Below are 20,849 nucleotides of genomic sequence, written 5' to 3' on the forward strand. Positions count from 1 at the left end.
TCCTACACTCAGCCTGCTTTTAACCTGACCCGTTTCCTCAATACTTCTTGTGACAGAATTTTCTCTGCATTATTTCTAATCTGGATAGGTTTCATCATCCACAGCACAGTTTGATATCTTGTATTCACAAGTGAATAGTAATCACATAGTCAAGAGAGATATTCTTAGGATTCCTTATGGTTGATATGGTTGTTAGGGTTCCCTGCTTGTTCATACCTAATAATATCCCGCCAGTGAACTGTTATCTAAGTGGCACCAAGTCATATTTTTTCATTTTATATTTGGCATATAGTGTTGTACAGTCTAGGTATTCTATGAGTATCTCCCAAAATTTCCTTTCTTACCGTGAATTACTTACAAATTTGAAGCCCTTTCGGTTTAGTCTCAGGTAGCGTTTTTTGATATAGTGATAATAACATACGATGTATCACTGCTGTTGAACATATCTAGACAGTAGGTATACAGACTATGGTGTACACCATATGAAACTAATTTTTCATTGGAACTAGGGGTTCTCATCTATAAAAGTTGTGGATTTATTTTATAAATATCTAGACAAGCTATGTACTTTTGCGATTCTGATTTTGTACGTTTTCTTTGTTTGGCATGATCTATAGTAAGTCTGTGATCTCAAGACCATTAGTTCCGAGTGCACGTATTCTGCTTTGTTGGGCATAGTGTGCATTTCTTAACGCTGCATACTGCATTATGTAGGTTATAAGCGCTTTTATTTCTACACCTCATTTTCTGTAATGTCAGCACTTGTGTATCTTGACATATACTACGCATATACTCGTTGTTTTTAACATACAGCAGCTAGGAAATAGCGCTAATGAGATTCTCAAAATTGTGGTGCAACTAAAATAAAATATTCTGAAATCGTGTGGCTGTTTGGTGTCTTCAATTTGCTAAAAAGAATGGACAGTGTCTTGAAAGCAGGATATAAAATGTACATCAACAAAAGCAAAACAAGCAGAATAGAATGTAGTCGAATTAATATGGTGATGTAGAGGCAATTAGAATAGGAAACCACACTGTGAAAGTATTAGATGAGTTTTGTTGTTTCGGTAGCAAAATAATTGATCATCCCCAAAGCTTAGAAGAGGATATGAATTGTAGTCTGGCGTTGGTAAGGAGACCGTTTATGAAGAAGAGGAATTTGTAAACATCGAATATCGATTTTAGTGTTGAGAAGACTTTGATGGACATTTTGTGTAGAGTCTAGCGATGGTTAGTAGTCAAACATGGACGATAAACAGTTTACACAAGAAGATGATAAAAGTTTTTCAAATGTTTTGTTATAGAAAAACGCTGATCATTACGTGGGTAGCCGTATTATTAATGAGGAGGAACTGAATATCATTGAGGAAAAAAGAAATGAGTGGCACAACCTGACTAGAAGAAGGAACCTGTTCGCAAGACAATTTATGAGAGGAGTCTCTGATTTATTATTGGAGGGAAGTGCAGGAGGTAAAAGTCGTAGATGGAGACCAAGCGATGAATACAGTAAGGAGATACATATGAGTGTGAGTTGCAGTAGTGAATCAGGTTATTTTCAAATAAGGAGGATTACACTGGACAGAGCAGCATGGAGTACTTCACTAAAACAATCTTAGAACTGGAGACCACGACAAAAACATTGAAGATCAGTGTCTAGAAAAAACGTATGTGAAGGTTGAAAAATAGGATGTACAGAGAAAAATAGGGTTATGAATGTCGATTGGGTATCGTGCTTGGGTACGTTAGTTGGTAGAGGACTTGTAAATGAAAGCAAATGTATCTGGTTCGAGTCCCATCCTGGCATGCAGATTCAATCTACTATGAAGTCGCAGTATCATTAGAAGGATGGAAAACTGACAGTCCTGATCTCATGTGAACAACGTGTTCATACATTGGTTATGAAATACTGATAAATAGCGAGTGTTCGTCTTAAGAGTGTAGGTTGCTGTTAACATGAAGACAAAAGAGAGGTGAGATTTCTAATTATATTGAGCGTACTGCCAAGAATGGTATTTTTGCTCATTCTGATTTTGTACTGATGCATGGTACAAGAGAAATTTGTCAAGTCTCAACCATCCTTGCATTTTATTGGTTAGGATTTGTATTCAGTTACACATGTGATAGGAAGTCCACTCTCAAGACAAGTACCATATCCTACCTCTTGTAAAAGTCAAGGTCAACTAAGGTAATAATTTTTAGTTAAGTATATCACTTCATGATTTATTTACGGTAGGCAATAAACAGATGAGCAAATGTGCTGATTAAGATTGGCCCACATTCAAACTAATGTCTCAATATCAATGTAGTATTCAGAAATTCGTTTACTGCCAATGAATTTTTAAAGCTGTCTCATCCATATGCATGTTTGGATGGAATCTCAGGTGCTGGTAGGGGGAGAAGGAGAAGTAATAGGTGGAACTGAAATACAAATGTTTATCAAGTGTCAGATACACATGTATTCGTATAAAGTGTAAAACAGATATTCAAGTGTAATGTAAAGTTTGCATCTTCTAACTTTTTGTGTGATTCAAGGAAATAGGACCATAACAAAGAAAGATAATACCAGAATATTTACGTATTTCATTCTGATTCAAGATACGTAACTGTGAAATTATATTTCTCGTACTGTACTAGTTTCATCAAAAAGTAATGCCTTGTTTTTATAATTTGTTATGAATGCAAATACTTGAGCTGACAACACAACATTGACGATTCATTTAAGTACTTTCAATATAATTGCCGTCTATTATCTTCGATTGGATCCGGCTTTTAACAAAAACATGTATTTCAATACAGTTAAACGCTTCGTGCTGTTTCTGAAGCCACTGATGCAAGAATGATTTCACAGAGACCTTATCTTCAAAGTGAATTCCACGATGAGGTCCTTTTCGGGCCGAAAAAATTGGAAGATTGATCGTCATGCAAAAAGAAGAACACCCGCCATCACTTTCGTTGGGTGAATTCTATGAAGATGTGCTTTAAGGCGCTTGAAGGTGGTGGCGTTTTGGTATGTATTGATTGCACTCCAGAATACTGTAATCATAACGTCTCTGCTGATAACACAGTTTTGACCTTTTTCTCCTTCACTGAGTTTCCGTGATGCCATTCCAATAACTTCATCTTTAACTCTGGCTACAAAATGTAACCGACTTTCACCTTTAGGGAATATCTTTCAAGAGACTCCTCTCCATGCAAACGGAAGAGATGCATGAGTTAAGAGGCAATTCTATTCCTTGCATCTTTATCATGATCGGTTAACATTCTTGGTACACAAGCTGCACAGACATTCGAGTATCCCAGTTGTTGATTAATCGTCATCACTCTGAATTTACTGAGAGAGGCAATGAAAAAGAAATCAGCAGCCGGCGACAACCACGAATGATGTCGACTCGCTGAATATTCTGTGAAGCCTTAAAGGCAGAGGCCTGCCGCTCAGCCAATGGTCTTTCTTGTTCACCTTTGTTACAGTTATGAATCCATCTTCTAACATTCCTCATATCCACTGTTGGAACATCGTACACAATCGTCTGTCTTCCATTAATGCATATGGGGATTTCACTTTCTGGACTCAAAAATTCTATCACAGAACGCTGCCAATGCGAACATCGATGAATGTTGTTTTAGAAAGGGACTATAGTACCGAGCATCTGGTGACGGATGTAGCTACTACGTCAGTGGTTCAGAGGAGAAGCGTTGAGGAATAGCGACAAATTAAATATATCATTTACCAAACTGTATTTCAGTAGGAGACAGTGGGTGACATTCTTTTTTGAGTGACCATTGTACATAACAGATAATCCCATACCATTGATTTATATGTCATTGCTTAATGATAAGGATATCTTCATTATTGACACAAAAAATAAAATCTTCAGCGAAGAACTCTTCTTGGAAATGCATTTCGCTACGGTGAATGCGACATTATTCAGTACACAAGAAGTATTAACTATAAAGTTTTGGGTCAAGAATAATTTTTGTGTTTTATTAGTTCACATTACGGTCTCAGCTCTGTAGGTCCATTATTGGTACTGTTAACATTTCTCAGAGCCCCTTAAGTTATTATTATACTGTCGTTCGTGAAAAAGATCTTTAGTCTTCACTAGTCATTGTACAATTATGTAAATGATTCAGTGCTATGCTATTGTTGTAGGCTGTTGACAACAGATATAGGTTTCTTTGTATAACCATATTACAGGTACATAATTGACAGGTGAAAGTTGTAATCTAAACCAAGTTTTTAAAATTGATAAAATAACAACGTCAGTAGTCAGAGATGCCAATGTAGAGTCGGAAAGTGTGGGTTGATTGGTGCTCTCATAAAAGACCAGAAAATCTATAGAACTTCCAGGAAGTAAGGAAAACCACTGCCAAAATTATCAGAAATCTCAAGAGGAATTATTGCAAGAACGTCTAACTCATACTGAAGAAGATCTCCTGAAGAACAACACGTGAGACTTCTACAGAACACTCAAGACCAACTTAAGTAGATAAGATTCACCACACATCAACTTTAAGACTAAAGAAGTTTGTCAGTGAATGGAGACATGGAAAACAATTAGATCTTGGCGGAATACTTTGAAGATGGTTCAAATGGATCTAAGCAATATGCGACTTAACATCTGAGGTAATCAGTCCAGGAATACGTTGAAGACCTCCTGAATTGTGAAGACGCATCCGAGACATTACATTGCAATGAGAAAGAACCAAACCCAGACTTGGTACCACCAAGAGATTTAGAACATTATAAGTACCCTGAAAAATAGCAAACCACTTGGGGAAGGAGGGATTATCGCAGAACTTTTAAAGTAAATGAACGAGAATGTGATCATAGAACTAACACTAATTATACGAAAAATATGGGATGAAGAGCAGCTTCCAGAAGGATAGACATCGGCATTAATACACCCTACACATGAGAAAGTCGATGAGACGGAACCTGATAACTACAGGGGAATTTCATTAATACCTCTATCGAGAAGACACAGTAAATGACAAACATCATGACAGCTCCTAGGTGGATGACAATACAAGGAGGGTAAATTCAGAAGGTGGGGGGATTCAAATACCTTGGAGAATGGACAGACATTGGACTGACCGAAAAAGAAGCAATGGGAGCACGAATATACAAAATGAACTTGGCATATAACTAACTGTGAACACCTATAATAAGAAGACTACTCCGATAAATGCAAAACTGGACCAATTTCCGACCCACCGATATCAGTCCCGTCGTTTCACTAAAGGACAGGCCACGTCTTTCGGATTTGAGCAAAGACCATTAACCAGCGACTGTATGTTAAATCGGGGGATTTTCGTTGTTTATCCTGGATCTCAGAACTGTGTTGGGTTCTCGAAAGGCCAGAGATCACAGGCGACGTATTTCAGTAGATGTGATTATATTTCGACGAAAGTAAGGTGTACAGTTCAGCGCTTTTAGGCATTTGGTTTCTTATGGATAAGTTTGTGAGTGTGAAACCTATTCATATGGTAGAGAGGATGTCAGTGTGTACGATTGCAAGAAGTAATTGAGGGTAGTTCTCGGCAATTTATATGCTATGCGCTCATATACTTCATAAAAGAAATATGGGTCAATTGATTGCCGAAACTCAACATTTTGAGATACAGGTCGGATTCAGAATCTTGCGAAGTCCTCTGAGAACACTCAAACAGCAATATGCTTCGAACATGACGTTCTTGGGCCTTGGAAAGGAACAGTAACTCCAAACACAGGTAAACCAATAGTTGTAACACAAATAGTGTTGATATAATAATGAACATAGTACAAGAAACTATCTATTGTCACCCCGAAATGGCTGGTTTATATAAGGGGCAATCAAAACAAGTCCGTCTGAGAGCGTTTCCATTTGAGTGTATATCGAATGTAGCGGTCACCCATGCGGGTATATAAGCACTCACATATAGACAAAGAGATTTGTGTGGCATTCGTATCTTTCCGAAGTGCATTCGCTAAATGCAAAGACGTGAGTTATATCGATGTTATTCCCAAAACATCGAAACAGAACCCATGTGCTGTTATTATCTCCTTGGCTCATGTAGGACGAACACTGGCAGATATGTTTAGAAAAATGTACGATACTGCACCAATCGTTCCCTCCTTACAAGAAGTTCAAACGTCAGCCATTTGCTCGTCTTTGATTACTGGGACCATCGCTTGATGATTTAACTGAAACAGATGTGTTCAACACTGGAGGTACGTAACGCGCAACACTGGAGAAATTGAGGCGTAATATTAGGGCGAAAGGTCCGAGAAAACTGCAAGGGGGCTTGTTGCTTAGTAATAACACAAATCCGAATACAGCAAATGACGTAACTCAGAATTTCGTCAGCTCAAGTGGAGACACACGAGCACCCACCCCATGCGATTACCACTCTTTCGGCCCCTTTAAAAAGACCTTCATGGGTCAACGATCGGACAAGGATGTGCAGTAGGGAGTTACGGACTTCTTCACGCATCAGCACAGGGTATTTGCCAGACGGGTATCTTCATCATGGTGGATCCGTGTGGTGATTGCCTCAGTGCCCACATCAGTTTCGACTAATTGGCAAACCGATTATTTACTGTACGGTTTTCGAAGGGAAACTTTTTGATCGCCTCTTATACAGTTAACCCCTCATTTCTCATTCCTTTCTGAGCTCTTTTATTAAACATGATTTTATATTTCGCACGTTAGCTTTCGATACACATTGGCCCACAGTTAGAATACCATCTACAATGTTTCAGTCATGTCTTCGTACACTCTGCTGTTTACTGTCTCATCAATGTAACATTCATAGATTAATTTTCACAAGGAAGATCTTTCAACTCTCAGTTGTTTATGTTTTACCATGCAGCCATTGCAGCCATTGGTTCACTCTTCCACCATACCTACGGCAAACAAAGGTTTCTGTCACGAGTAAACAATAAGAGGCGGCAAGAATTTTCTGAACGTGGCTCATAAAAAAGTCTATTCCTGGTGGGATCGCCAATTTGAGAGTGCAAATAACACCTACACGGTCGTATCCACATTAACATGCATGTGGGCAACAGGGGTTTCCCGAATTCATAGGAAATGCCGAAGTTCAACCTAAAATACACACTTCGGTGGACAACTAATGCTAAACGTTCCGAAGTTTTTCGGGAGGAAGTCAGTCTTGTATGCTTGGACACAGGTGCTGCATCTTCTGCCTGAGGGGCCAGTAAACTGGTGAATGATAATTTCTACAGCACACCGTCCTTAAGTTATAGGGAATTTTATTTCTTCTGTGGAATGGCAGGGATCCTAACTCATCCACAGTGGGGAAACAAAACGTTACTTCTCAAAAATCGTTGAGCAATTATTTGTGAAATTCGGCCTCAGTAAGTGGTCCTTTATTTTCGTGCGTTTGTGTGTATAAACTCCCTGTTTTCTGTGTATCGAGTGACCATGGCAATATTTTATAACTGTCCCAAATGGGATGGTAAGTCTGTTATCTCCCAAATTATCTGAGTGTCCTTTGCTGTGTGGCGTCTTATTGCTCTTGTTTTGTGTAGCATAAGTTATCGTTAGGTATCTTAAATTTTTATTCTACGTTGTAGATTTTATTAGCAATGAAATATTAAGATATTGACAGACAATGCTATATTTTATAATTAACCGAAATTGGATAGTAAGTGTGTTTTCTCGCAAATTATCTGAGTGTCCTATGTTTAATGGGGCCTGATTGCTCCGGGTTTGTGTGGGATAAGTTGGCGTTAGGTATCTTCAATTTTGAAACCATGTTGTAAATTATATTAACAATGACAAATGAGGTATTGTAAACCTCATGCTTTACAACGAGTTTCATACTATCTTGGAAACTATTTTATTATGTAAGCAGTGCTTGAGTTCCCTCTGTTGTGTCATGATATATAAGCAATTTATCATCTAACTACAACTGGTAATATATTGCATTTTGTGGAGCCTGTTTACTTCCTTAATAAACTTGTTTTCTGAACATCTCAAAGATGCATCTGATAGGTAGTTTGATATGCTACTCGACATGGTAGGACCGTCTTCATGCTGATAATCTTTCATTTTTCGGGACGAATGCAGTCTTGTATGATTGGATGCACGCTTTGCATCTTCTGCCTAAGATTGCAGTAAACTGCTGAATGATATTCTATGTTCCACACCGTTATTAAGTGTTAGTGAATTTTTTCTTCTTCTGTGGAGTAGTAGATATCCTAACTCATTCACATTGGAGAAATTAAACGGTACTTACCAAAAACAGTTGAGCAATTATTTGTGAAATTCTTCATAAGTAAGTGGTGCCTTCGTTTTGTGCATTTTCTGTGTAGCAGCTGACCATGTATATATATTATATTTGTCCCAAATTGGATAGTAAGTCTGTTTTCACACAAATAATTTGAGTATCCTTTGTTGAGTTAACCCTGATTGCTTTGGGTTTGTGTGTCGTGATTTGGCTTCACATATCTTCAATTTTTATTGTATGATGTAGATTTTATTAGCAATGAAATTTAAGATATGGAAAACCTCATGCTTTACAATGATTTTCTTACTGACTTGGAAACTGTTTTAATGTGTAAGCAGCCCTCCAGTTCCCTCTCTTGTGTCATGAGATAGAAGCAGTTTATCATCTACTGGATACTGGAAATTATATACTGTTACCTTATGGGGCCTGTTTCCTTCCTTAAAAACGTTATTTTCTGAATGTGACATTGATGGATCTGATACTTAGCATGATGTACTACTCGACATCGCAAGATCCTCTTTGTGCTTCTAATCCTTCATTTTTCGGGGGGAAGGCAGTCTTGTATGCTTGGACACAGGCTTTGCAACTTGTGCCTGAGGGGCAGTAAACAGGCAATGATATTTTATACACCACACAGTTGATAAGTTGTAGGGAATTTTTCTTTCTTCTGTGGAGCTGTGGATATGCTAACTTATTCGCAGTGGAGAAAGAAAATGTTACTGCTCAAAAATAGTTGAGCAATAATTTGTGAAATTCGGTCTCAGTATGTGGTGCTTTATTTTCTTACATTTCTGTGTAAAACACCCTGTTTTCTTTGTAGCAACTGACCAGGCCATATTTTATTATTACCTCAAATAGGATGGTAAGTCTGTTTTCACACAAATTATCTGAGTATCCGTTGTTTAATGGGGCCTGATTGCTCGCGGTTTGTATGGCGTAATTTGGCGTTACATATCTTCAGTTTTTATAGTATGTTACAGATTTTATTTGCTATGAAATTAAGATCTTGTACTCCTCATGCTTTACAATGAATTTCATACTATCGTGGAAAATATTTTATTCTCTAAGCAGCGCTCGAATTCCATCACTTGTGTCTTGATATGGAAGCAATTTGTCATCTAAATGCCTCATGTACTATACTGTTTTTATGAGGCCTGTTTACTTTGTTAAAAACATTACTTTCTGAATGTCTCAGAGATACATCTCTTAGAATTCATGATATACTACTTGACATGGCTACACCCTCTTTGTGCTGCTAATCTATCATTTTTTCAGAAGAAGGCAGTCTTGTATGCTTGGACACAAGTCTTTGCATCTTCTGCTTGATGGGGCAGTAGACCAGTGAATGATATTGTTTGTACCATACTGTTGTAAAGTTTTAGGGAAGTTCTAGGAAATTTTATTTCATCTGTGGAGTATAGGACACGTTACTTTTAACAAATAGTTCAGCAATTATTTGTGAAATTCGGACTGAATAAGTGGTGCTTTATTTTCGTGCATTTGTGGGTATAAACTACCTGTTTTCTGTGTAGCAACTGACCATGGCAATATTTTATAATTTCCCCATATTGGATTGGAAGTCTGTTTTCTCAGAAATTATCTGAATGGGACCTGATTGCTCTAGCTTTGTGTGGCTTAAGTCGGCGTTACATATCTTCAATTTTTGTGGTATGTTGTAGATTTTATTAGAAAAGAAAATTAAGCTATTGTAATCCTCATGCTTTAGAATGAATTTCATACTATCGTGGAAACTATTTTTTTGAGTAGGCAGCGCTGGAGTTCCCTGTCTTGTGACACTATATAGAAGCAATTCATCATCAAAATACCTCAGGTAATATACTGTTTTTTATGGAGCCAGTTTACTTCCTTAAAACATTAGTTTCTGAATGTCTAAGAGATACCTCCGATAGGAAACATGATATATTACTCAACATGGGAGGACCCTCTTCCTGCTGCAAATCACGCATTTTTCTGGAAGGAGGCACTCTTGTCGGCTTGGACACAGGTTTTGCATCTTTTGCCTGAGGGGGCAGTAAACCGGTGAATGATATCTTATATACATCACTGTTGTTAAGTTTTATGGACTTTTTTCTTTTGTGGAGTAGTATACTTCCTAACTCATTCACAGTGGAGAAAGAAAACCTTACTTCTCCAATATTGTGGAGCAATTATTTGTGAAAGTCGGCCCAGGTAAGTGGTGCTTTATTCTTGTGCTGTTGTGTGAATAAATTACCTGTTATCTGTGAAGCAACTGACAATTGCAATATTTTATTATTGCATCAAATTGGATGGCAAGTCTGTTTCGTCACAAATTATCTGAGTGTCCATTTTTGCGTTGGCTCTGATTGCTACGGGTGTGTGTTGCGTAAGTTGGCGTTACGTATCTTCAATTTTTATTGTATGTTCTAGATTTTATTGGCAATGAAAATTAAGATATTGTAATCCACCTGCCTTACAATGAACTTCATAATATCATGGAAACTATTTCATTGTGTAAGCAGCGCTCGAGTTCCCTCAGTTGCATCATGACATAGGAGCAAATAATCATCTAAATACCTCAGGTAATATACTGTTTTTTTATGTATCCTTTTCACTTCCTTAAGAACATTATTTTCTGAATGTCTCAAGGATGCTTCTGATAGGAGGCATGGTATACTTTTCGACATGGCAGGACCATATTTGTTGTGATAATGTTTAATTTTTCGGAAAGAAGGTGGTCCTGTATGTTTGGACGCAGGTTTTGCATCTTCTACTTGATGGGGCAGTAGACTGGCGAATGATATTTTACATACCACACTGTTGTTAAGTTTTATTGAATTTTACTTTTTCTGTGAAGTAGTAGATATCCTAACTCATTCACAGTGAAGAAAGAAAACGTTACTTCTCAAAAATAGTTGAGCTAGTATTTGTGAATTTCGGCCTCAGTAAGTGGTGCTTTATTTTCGTTCATTTTGTGTATAAACTCCCTGTTTCATGTGTAGGAACTGACAAAGGCAATATTTTATAAGATGGGAAGTCTGTCTTCTCACAAATTATCTGCGTGTCCTCTGTTGAGAGAGGCCCAATTGCTATGGGATTGTGTGATTTATTTTTTGATTCTGTATCTTTAATTTTCACTCTACATCGTAGACTTTACCTGCAATAAATATTAAGATACTGTAATTCTCATGCCATTCAATGAATTTCATCCTATTGTGGAAACTATTTTATTGTGTAAGCAGTGCTCGAGCTCCCCCTCTTGTGTCATGATATAGAATCAGTTTATCATCTAAATACCCCAGGTGATGTACTGTTTATTATGAAGCTTATTTAGTTCCATAAATACATTATTTCCTGAATGTCTCAGAGATACATCTGATAGGAAGCATGATATACTACTCGACATGGCAGGGCCCTCTTTGTGCTGATAATCTTTCATTTTTCGGGAAGGGGGCAGTCTTGTACGTTTTGACACAGGTTTTGCATCCTCTGCCAGGAGGGGCAGTAAACTGGTGTATGAGATTGTATATTCCAAACTATTGATAAGTTTTAAGGAATTTTATTTCTTCTATGAAGTAGCAGATATCCTAACTCGTTCACAGTGGACCCAGAAAACGTTACTTCTCAAAAATAATTGACCAATTATTTGTGAAACTCGGTCTTGGTAAGTGGTGATTTATTTTCGTTCATTTGTGTGTATAAACTTCCTGTTTTCTGTGTAGCAACTGTCCATAGTAATATTTTATTATTGCCCAAAATTGTGTGATAAGTCTGTATTCTCACAAATTATCTGAGTGACCTTGTTTGAGTGGGGCCTGATTGCTGTGGGTTTGTGTGGAGTTATGTACCTTAAATTTTTATTGTATGTTTTACAATTTATTAGCATTGAAAATTAAGATGTTGTAATCCTCAAGATTTACTATGAATATTATACTATCGTGGAACTATTTAGTTGTGTAAACAGCGCGAGTTCCCTTCTTTCTGAGGGGGCAGTAAACTGGTGATGATATTTTATATACCACACAGTTGTTAAGTTTTAGGGAATTTTACGTCTCCTGTGGAGTTGTAGATTTCCAAACTCATTCACAGTGGAGAAAGCAGACGTTACACCTCGAAAATAGTTGAGCAATTAATTGTGAAATGCGCTCTCTGTATGTGTTGCTTCATTTTCGTTCATTAGTGTGTATAAGCTCCTTGTTTTTTTGTGTAGCAACTGACATTGGCAATATTTCATGATTGTCCCAAATTGGAAGGTAAATCTGTTTTCTCACAAACTATCTGCATGTCATTTGTTGAATTGGGCTGGATTGCTCTGGGTTTGAGTGGCGTAAGTTGCCATAACATATCTTAGATTTTTATTGTATTTTGTAGATTTTCTTAGCAATGAAATCTAAGATATATTAATACTGATGCAATACAACGAATTTCATACTTCCATGGAAATTATTTTGTTGTTTATGCTGCATTCCAGTTCTCTCTCTTCTGTCATGGTATAGAAGAAATTTATTATCTGTATGCCCCAGGTTAAATATTGTGTTTTATGGAGCCGGATTACATCCTTAGATATATTACTTTCTGAATTACTCAGAAATACATGTGATAGGTAGCATCACATACTACTCGACATGAAAGGACCCTCTCTATGCTGATAATCTTTCATTTTTCGGGAAGAAGGTAATCTTGTATGCTTCGACACAGGTTCTGCATCTTCTGCCAGGGCCAGTAAACTGGTGAACGATATTTTATGTACCACACCATTGTTAAGTTTTAGGGAATATTATTTCTTCTGTGGAGTAGTAGACATCGTAACACATTTACAATGGACACGCAAAACGTTACTTCTCAATAGTAGTTGAGCAATTAGTTGTGAAATTTGTTCTTGATAAGTGTTGCTTTATTTTCATGTATTTGTGTATATAAACGCCCAGTTTCTGTACTGTAACTGACCTTGGCAGTATTTTATACTTCTCCCAAATTGTATGGAAATACTGTTTTCTCACTAATTATCTGGGAGTCCTTTGATGTGTGCACCCTGATTGCCCTGGGTTTGGGTGGTGTAAGTTGGCGTAACATATCTTCAATATTTATTGTAAGTTGTAGATTTTATTAGCAATGATAATTAAGATTTTGTAATCCTCATGCTACACAATGAATTTCATACTATTGTGGAAACTATATTATATCCTTATCAGCGCTCGATTTCTCTCTATTTTGTCGAGACATACAAGCAATTTATCATCCAAATGCGTCAAGTAAAATACAGATTTCTACGGAGCCAGTTTACTACCTTATAAATACTATATTTCGAATGTCTCAGAGATACATCTAACAGGAAGCATGATATACGACTCGACATGAAAGGATCCTCTTTGTGCTGATAATCTTTCATTTCTCAGGAAGAAGGCAGTCTTGTATGCTCGGACACAGGTTATTCATCATCTACCTAAGGGGGCTGTAAACTGGTGATGATATTTTATATACCAAACAGTTGATAAGTTTTAGGGAATTTTACTTCTTCTCTGCAGTTGTAGATTTCCAAACTCATTCAAAGTGGACATAGCAAACGTTACTTCTTAAAAATAGTTGAGCTATTATTTGTGAAATTCGGCCTCAGTAACAGGTGCTTTATTTTCGTTCATTTGTGTGTATGAACACATTGTTTCATTTGTAGTTACTGACCATGGCAAATTTTATAACTGTTATAAATTAGATGGTAATTCTGTTTTCACACAAATTATCTGTGTGTTCTTTGTTGAGACGAACCAGAATGCTCCATGTTTGTTTTTCTTAAATTGCCATAACGATTCTTTCTTTTTTTGTTGAATGTTGTAGATTTCATTAGCACAATTTAAATTAAGATACAGTAATCCTGATGCAATACAACGAATTTAATACTACTGTTGAAAGCATTTTATTGTGTATACGGCATACAAATTCATTCTATTGTGTCATGATACAGGACAATTTAGTACTGACATATTGCAGGTATAATACTGTGTTTAATAGAGCCCGTTTAAATTCTTAAAAACATTACTTTCTGAATGTCTAAGAGATACATCAAATAGGGAACATAATATACTACTTGACATGGCAGGACACTCTTTGTGCAGATAATTTTGCATTTTTTGGGAATTAGGCAATATTGTGTGCTTGGACACAAGTTTTGCATCTTCTGCCTGAGACACAGTAAATTGGGAATAAAATATTTTATGCCACGCTGTTGTTAAGTTTTAGGAAATTTTATTTCTACTGTGGAGTAGGAGATACCCTAACTCATACACAATGGACACAGAAAACGTTACTTCTGAAAAAAAGTAGAGCAATTATTTGTGAAATTCGTTCCCGGTAAGTTTATTTTCAGTCATTTGTGTGTATAATTGTCCCAAATTGGATTGTAATTCTGTTTTCTCACAAATAATCTGAGTGTCCTTTGCTAAGTGGTATCTGATGCCTCAGAGTTTGTGTGGCGTATGTTGGAATAACACATGTTTTATTTTTGTTGTAAGTTGTAGATTTATTACCAATTAAAATTAAAAAATTGTAGTCCTCATGCTATAAAATGAATTTCATTCAATCGTAGAAACTATTTTGTTATTAAAGCAGTGCTCAAGTACCCTCTCTTGAATCAAGATATAGAAGCAGTTTATCATCTAATTATCTCAAGTAATGTATTGTTTTTCATGGAGCCTGTTTACTTCCATAGAAACATTCTTTTCTGAATGTCTCAGATATACATCTAATAGGAAGCATGATATAATTTTCGACATGAAATTACCCTCTTTATGGTGATTACCTTGCTTATTTTGGGAAGTATCCAATCTTGTATGCTTGGGCAAAGGTTTTGCATCCTCTGCCTGGCGCCAGTAAACTGGTCAATCATAAATTATATACCATGCTGTTGTAAAAATTTTAGGTTATATTTCTTCTTGTGTGGTGTAGTTGATATCCAAACTCATTCTCAGTGGACGCAGTAAACGTTACTTCTCAAAAATAGTTGATCATATATTTTTGAAATTCGAACTCGGCAAGTGTTGCTTTACTTTCATGCATTTGTGTGTATAACTCCCTGTTTCCTGAATAGCACTTGACCGTGGCAATATGCTAGATTTGTCCCAAATTGGATGGTAATTGTCGTTTCTAACAAATTATCTGAGTGTCTTTTGATGAGTGGGGCCTGACTCCTCCGGGTTTGTGTGACGTATGTTGGTGATACGTATCTTAAATTTTTATTGCATATTGTGGATTTAATTAGAAATAAAAATTGAGATATCGCAATCATCATGCTATACAATGAATATCATGCTATTGTGGAAAGTAGTTTATTATTTAAGTTGCGTTCGAGTTCCTCTATTGTGTAATGATTTAAAGCAATTTATTATCTTAATACCTCAGGTAAAATACGGTTTTTTTTTGGAGCTGGTTTTTTGCCTTAAAATCATTATTTTCTTAACATCTCAGAGATACATCTATTTGGAAGCGTGATATACTACACGACATGGCAAGACCACCTTTGTGCTGATAATGTTTCACGTTCTGGGAAGGAAGCACTGTTGTATGCTTGGAGACAGGTTGTGCATCTTCTGCCTGAGGGGGCAGTAAACTTGTGAATGATGCCTTATATACCACACTCTTGTTAAGTTTTAGGGAATATTACTTCTTTTGTGCACTTGTAGATATCCTAACTCATTCACAGTGGATACAAAAAACGTTACTTCTCAAAAATAATTGAGCTTTTATTTGTGAAATTTTGATTCTGTAAGTGGTGCTTTATTTTCGTGCATTGTCATATATTGGATGGTAATTCTGTTTTCTCACAAATTATGTGAGTGTCCTTTGTTGAGTTGAACCTGAATGCTCTGGGTTTGTGCAACGTAAGTTGGCGTTACGTATCTTCAACTTTTAATGCACTTAGTTGATTTTATTTCCAATGAACATTAAGATATTGTAATCCTCATGCTGCACAATGAATTTCACACTCTCGTGGAAACTATTTAATGTTTTAAGCAGCATTCAAGTTCCCTCTCTTGTGTAATGTTATAGAAGCAATTTATCATCTAAATACCCAAGGTAGCATAACTGATTATTTAAATACCTCAGGTATAATACTGTGTTAAATGGAGCCAGTGTAAGTTCTTCAAAACATTACTTTCTGAATGTCTCAGAGATACATCTAACAGGAAACATAATATACTACTCGACATGGCAGGACACTCTTTGTACTGATAATTTTGCATTTTCCGGGAATTAGGCAATTTTGTGTGCTTGGACACAGGTTCTGCATCTTCTGCCTAAGAAACAGTAAATTGGTGAATAAAATTTTTTATACCACGCTGTTGTTAAGTTTTATATAACCGTTCCGCCATTATCAGGTGGTGCTAATGGAATGATCTGTCTGCGCTGTGTCCGTGGAATTTATGTCCGCGGGGTCCCGAGTCGTATCCCGGCGCGGGCGGTCTGTGGTGGGAGGGGTGGGGGAAGCTGCAGCCACGCCCGGTGGTAGGCGCAGTCCATCTCCGTCCGCCGTGGCGGAAGGATCTCGCGTCCGCTCGTGCCGCTCGTGCCGATGCTCGATGCTCTTTGATGGTGTTTAATAACGGTTTCCAGGCCTTGCTAATTTGAAACCCGTTGTCCTTGTTGATGAGGTTATGTGTTACTCGAATTTCTATGGACTCCTTGTAGATACTGTCCCAGTAGGCACTTGTGGCAGTCAGGATTATTGTCTCTTCGAATTTCGCTGTGTGTCCGGTTTCAATGCAGTGTTCTGCTAGGGTCGAATGGCTGGGTTGTCGTAAGCGGGTGTGACGTTCGTGTTCTTTGCATCGGTCCTCGACCGTGCGAACTGTTTGGCCGATATAGGATTTGCCACAGCCGCACGGGATTTTGTATACTCCCGCTTTCTTCAACCCTCCGCCATCTTTTGCCGTTCCTAGTAGGTCACGAATCTTTCCTGGTGGCCGGAAGACTGTGGCAATCTTGTGTCGCCTTAACAGTCAACCTATTTTTGACGACACGTTGCCAGCAAACGGCAGAATGGCCAGAGCTTGCTTTTCTTCTTCGGGTTGTTCTTCATCTCGGTTCTTACTGCACTTCTGTTGTCGGAAGGTCCTTTGGATTTGGCGGTTGCCATAACCATTCTTGCGGAACAAGGTCTCCAGGTGTTTGAGCTCCGTTGTCAAGTTCTGTTCATCAGAGATCGAGTGTGCTCTATGTACCAAGGTGTTGAGCATTCCGTTAAGCTGCGCCGTATGGTGGCAGCTGGACGCATGTAGGTACAGGTCAGTGTGTGTGGGCTTTCGGTACGCACTGTGACCCAGTGAGCCATCAGAGCTATGTTCCACTAGGACATCAAGAGAGGGTAGTTTTCCATCTTTCTCAGTCTCCATCGTGAACTGAATGTTACTTCGGACCGAATTTAGATGTTGCAGAAATATCTGTAGCTGTTCCAGTCCATGTGGCCAGATGACGAACGTGTCGTCCACGTAGCGAAAGAAGCATACAGGTTGCAGTTCGGCGGCTTCCAGTGCGTCCTCTTCGAAACTCTTCATGAGCAGGTTGGCCACCTCTGGGGAGAGCGGGCTCCTCATGGCTACTCCGTAGGTCTGCTCGTAGTATTGACCGTTGAAGACAAAGTACGTCGATGTTAACAAGTGCCTGAAAAGTTGTGTCAGTTCAGGCCCGAATTTCTCACTGATTAAGTGGAGAGAATTTTCCAGCGGGACACGTGTGAATAATGAGACGACATCGAAGCTGACCATGATGTCGGATTCATGTACTGTCATCTCCTTCAGGCGGCCAATGAAGTCCGTCGAGTTCCGGATATGGTGCGCACATTTCCCCACATATGGTCTTAGCATGCCCGCTAAGTGCTGCGCCAAAAGATACGTCGGTGCCCCTATGTTGCTGACTATGGGTCGCATCCCTTCTTTGTGCGTTTTTGGGAGACCATATATCCTCGGAGCTACCACCGAACGTTCCCGAAGTCTTTTGATGTCCTTGTTCTCGAGCGCGCCATTTTTCAGCGAGGTGGCGGTGCTTTGTTGTATCTTCGTGGTCGGGTCTGTGTTGATTTCCCGATATGCTTGATCGTCTAGCAATTGCAGCACCTTCTGTTCGTAGTCGCGTCTCTCAAGGATGACTGTGGCACTTCCTTTGTCGGCAGGAGGAACGCCGATCTCCTTATAGTCTCTGAGGGCTCGTAGTGCTGCTCTTACTGCTCCCGAGATGTTGCTTCTGGCTGGTTTTGTCCTTGAAACAATCCGGCAAGTTTCCCTTCTGATTTCATCTGCTTTGTCATCTCGTAACCCACGGACTGCCTGGTCTACTGAAGAGATTATTTCGTTTAACGGCAGATGTGCAGGTGTCGGTGTGAAATTGAGTCCTTTTTCAAGTACAGCTGTAGCTGCGTCGCCGAGTGGTTTACCCGTGAGGTTAATCACGGTCCGCCTAGTGGGCACTATCTCATGTTTCGGTTTGCCAGGTAGTCGTGCAAACTTGGTGATCTGCTTCTCCGTGGATTTACGGTGGGTCCAGTCTGCCTCGGCCCAGGTAACACCGTCCACCCATTCCCAAGAGTGATCTTGGAGTACGGGGGATAATCGTAGGTGAAGATGCAGCAGCTCCTTGGCATTCTTGTCCAGTTGTAGACGGGTGTAGCAAATCCTCTCCCTGAAGATGGCGGAACGGTTATCCGCCGAAATATCGTGGAACTTCGACGAACGGATCCAGCTGGACACCCGAGAACCTTGGATACAGCACACTCGCCGGGAATGCCTGAGATCTCATATCACCAACCTCTACGGGGATGATATATACTAATTCACAAATAATTTAACAAATAATTGCTCTACAATTATACACACAAATAAAGCAAAACTTACTGAGAACGAATTTCGCAAATAATTGCTCTACTTTTTTTTAGATGTAACGTTTTCTGTGTCCATTGTGAATGAGTTAGGATATCTCCTACTCCACAGAAGAAATAAAATTTCCTAAAACTTAACAACAGCGTGGCATAAAAAATTTTATTCACCAATTTACTGTCTCTTAGGCAGAAGATGCAAAACTTGTGTCCAAGCACACAAAATGGCCTAATTCCCGAAAAATGCAAAATTATCAGCACAAAGAGTGTCCTGCCATGTCGAGTAGTATATTATGTTTCCTATTAGATGTATCTCTGAGACATTCAGAAAGTAATGTTTTTAAGAATTTAAACCGGCTCCATTAAACACAGTATTATTCCTGAGGTATTTAAATAATCAGTTATTCTACCTTAGGTAGTTAGATCATAAATTGCTTCTATAACATTACACAAGAGAGGGAACTTGAACGCTGCTTAAAAAATGGAATAGTTTCCACGAGAGTGTGAAATTCATTGTGTAGCATGAGGATTACAATATCTTAATGTTCTCAATGGACAATGGACACAGAAAACGTTACTTCTCAAAAAAATTGAGCAGTTATTTAGGAAATTGTTTCTCAGTAAGTGTTGCTTTATTTTCGTGCATTTGTGTGTATTAACTCCCTGTTTACTTTGTAGCAACTGACCATGGCAATACTTTATAACTGTCCCCAATCGGATGGTAATTGTTTTCTCACAAATTATCTGGGGATTCTTTGATGAGTGGGGCCCTATTGCTTCATTTCTGTGTGGCGTAAGTTAGCGTTACGTATCTTCAATGTTTATTGTATGTTGTAGATTTTATTAGAAATCAAAATTCATATATTGTAATCGTAATGCTAAACAATGAATTTCATGCTTTTTCTATGGGGCCGGTTTAATTCCTTAAAACATTATTTGCTGAAAGTCTCAGGGACACATCTGACAGGAGACATGATACACTACTCGACATGACTGGACCTTCTTTGTGCTGATAATCTTTCATTTTTCGGGAAGAAGGCAGTCTTGTAAGCTTGGACACAGATTTTGCATCTTCTTCTTGATGGGACGGTAAACTGGTGAATGATATTCTATATACAACACTGTTTTTAAGTTTTAGTGAAATTTACTTTTTGTGTGAAGTTGTAGAAATACTAACTCATTGACAGTGGAGAAAGAAAACGTTACTTCTCAAAAAATGTTTAGCATTTATTTGTGAAATTCAACGTGTTTAGGAGGAGCTTTATTTGCGTGCATTTTGTGTATAAACTGTCTGTTTCCTGTGTAGCAAATGACCATGGCAATATTTTATAATTGGTTCAAATTGCATGGTAATTATGTTTTCTCACAAATTATCTGGGTGTCCTTTGTTTTGTGGCACCGGGTCTGTGCGGAGGAAGTTGGCGTTATGTTTCTTAAATTTTTATTGTATGTTTTAGTTTTTATTAGCAGTCAAATTTATGGTATTTTAATCCTCATGCCATACATTGAATTTCATACTATCTTGGAAATTCTTTTATTGTTTAAACAACAATCGAATTTCCTCTATTGTGTCAAGATATAAAAGCAATTAATCATCTAAGCGCCTCAGGTAATAAATTGTTTTTTATGGAACCTGTTTACTTCCATAAAAGCAATATACCTGAGTGATTCAGAGATACATCTGATAGGAATCATGATATACTAATCGACATGGCCGGACCCTCTATATCCTGATAATGTTTCATTTTACTTCACAAAGACAGTGTTGTATGCTCGGACA

Source organism: Schistocerca americana, chromosome 8, assembly GCF_021461395.2.
Source record: "Schistocerca americana isolate TAMUIC-IGC-003095 chromosome 8, iqSchAmer2.1, whole genome shotgun sequence".
Classification (NCBI taxonomy): Eukaryota; Metazoa; Arthropoda; class Insecta; order Orthoptera; family Acrididae; genus Schistocerca; species Schistocerca americana.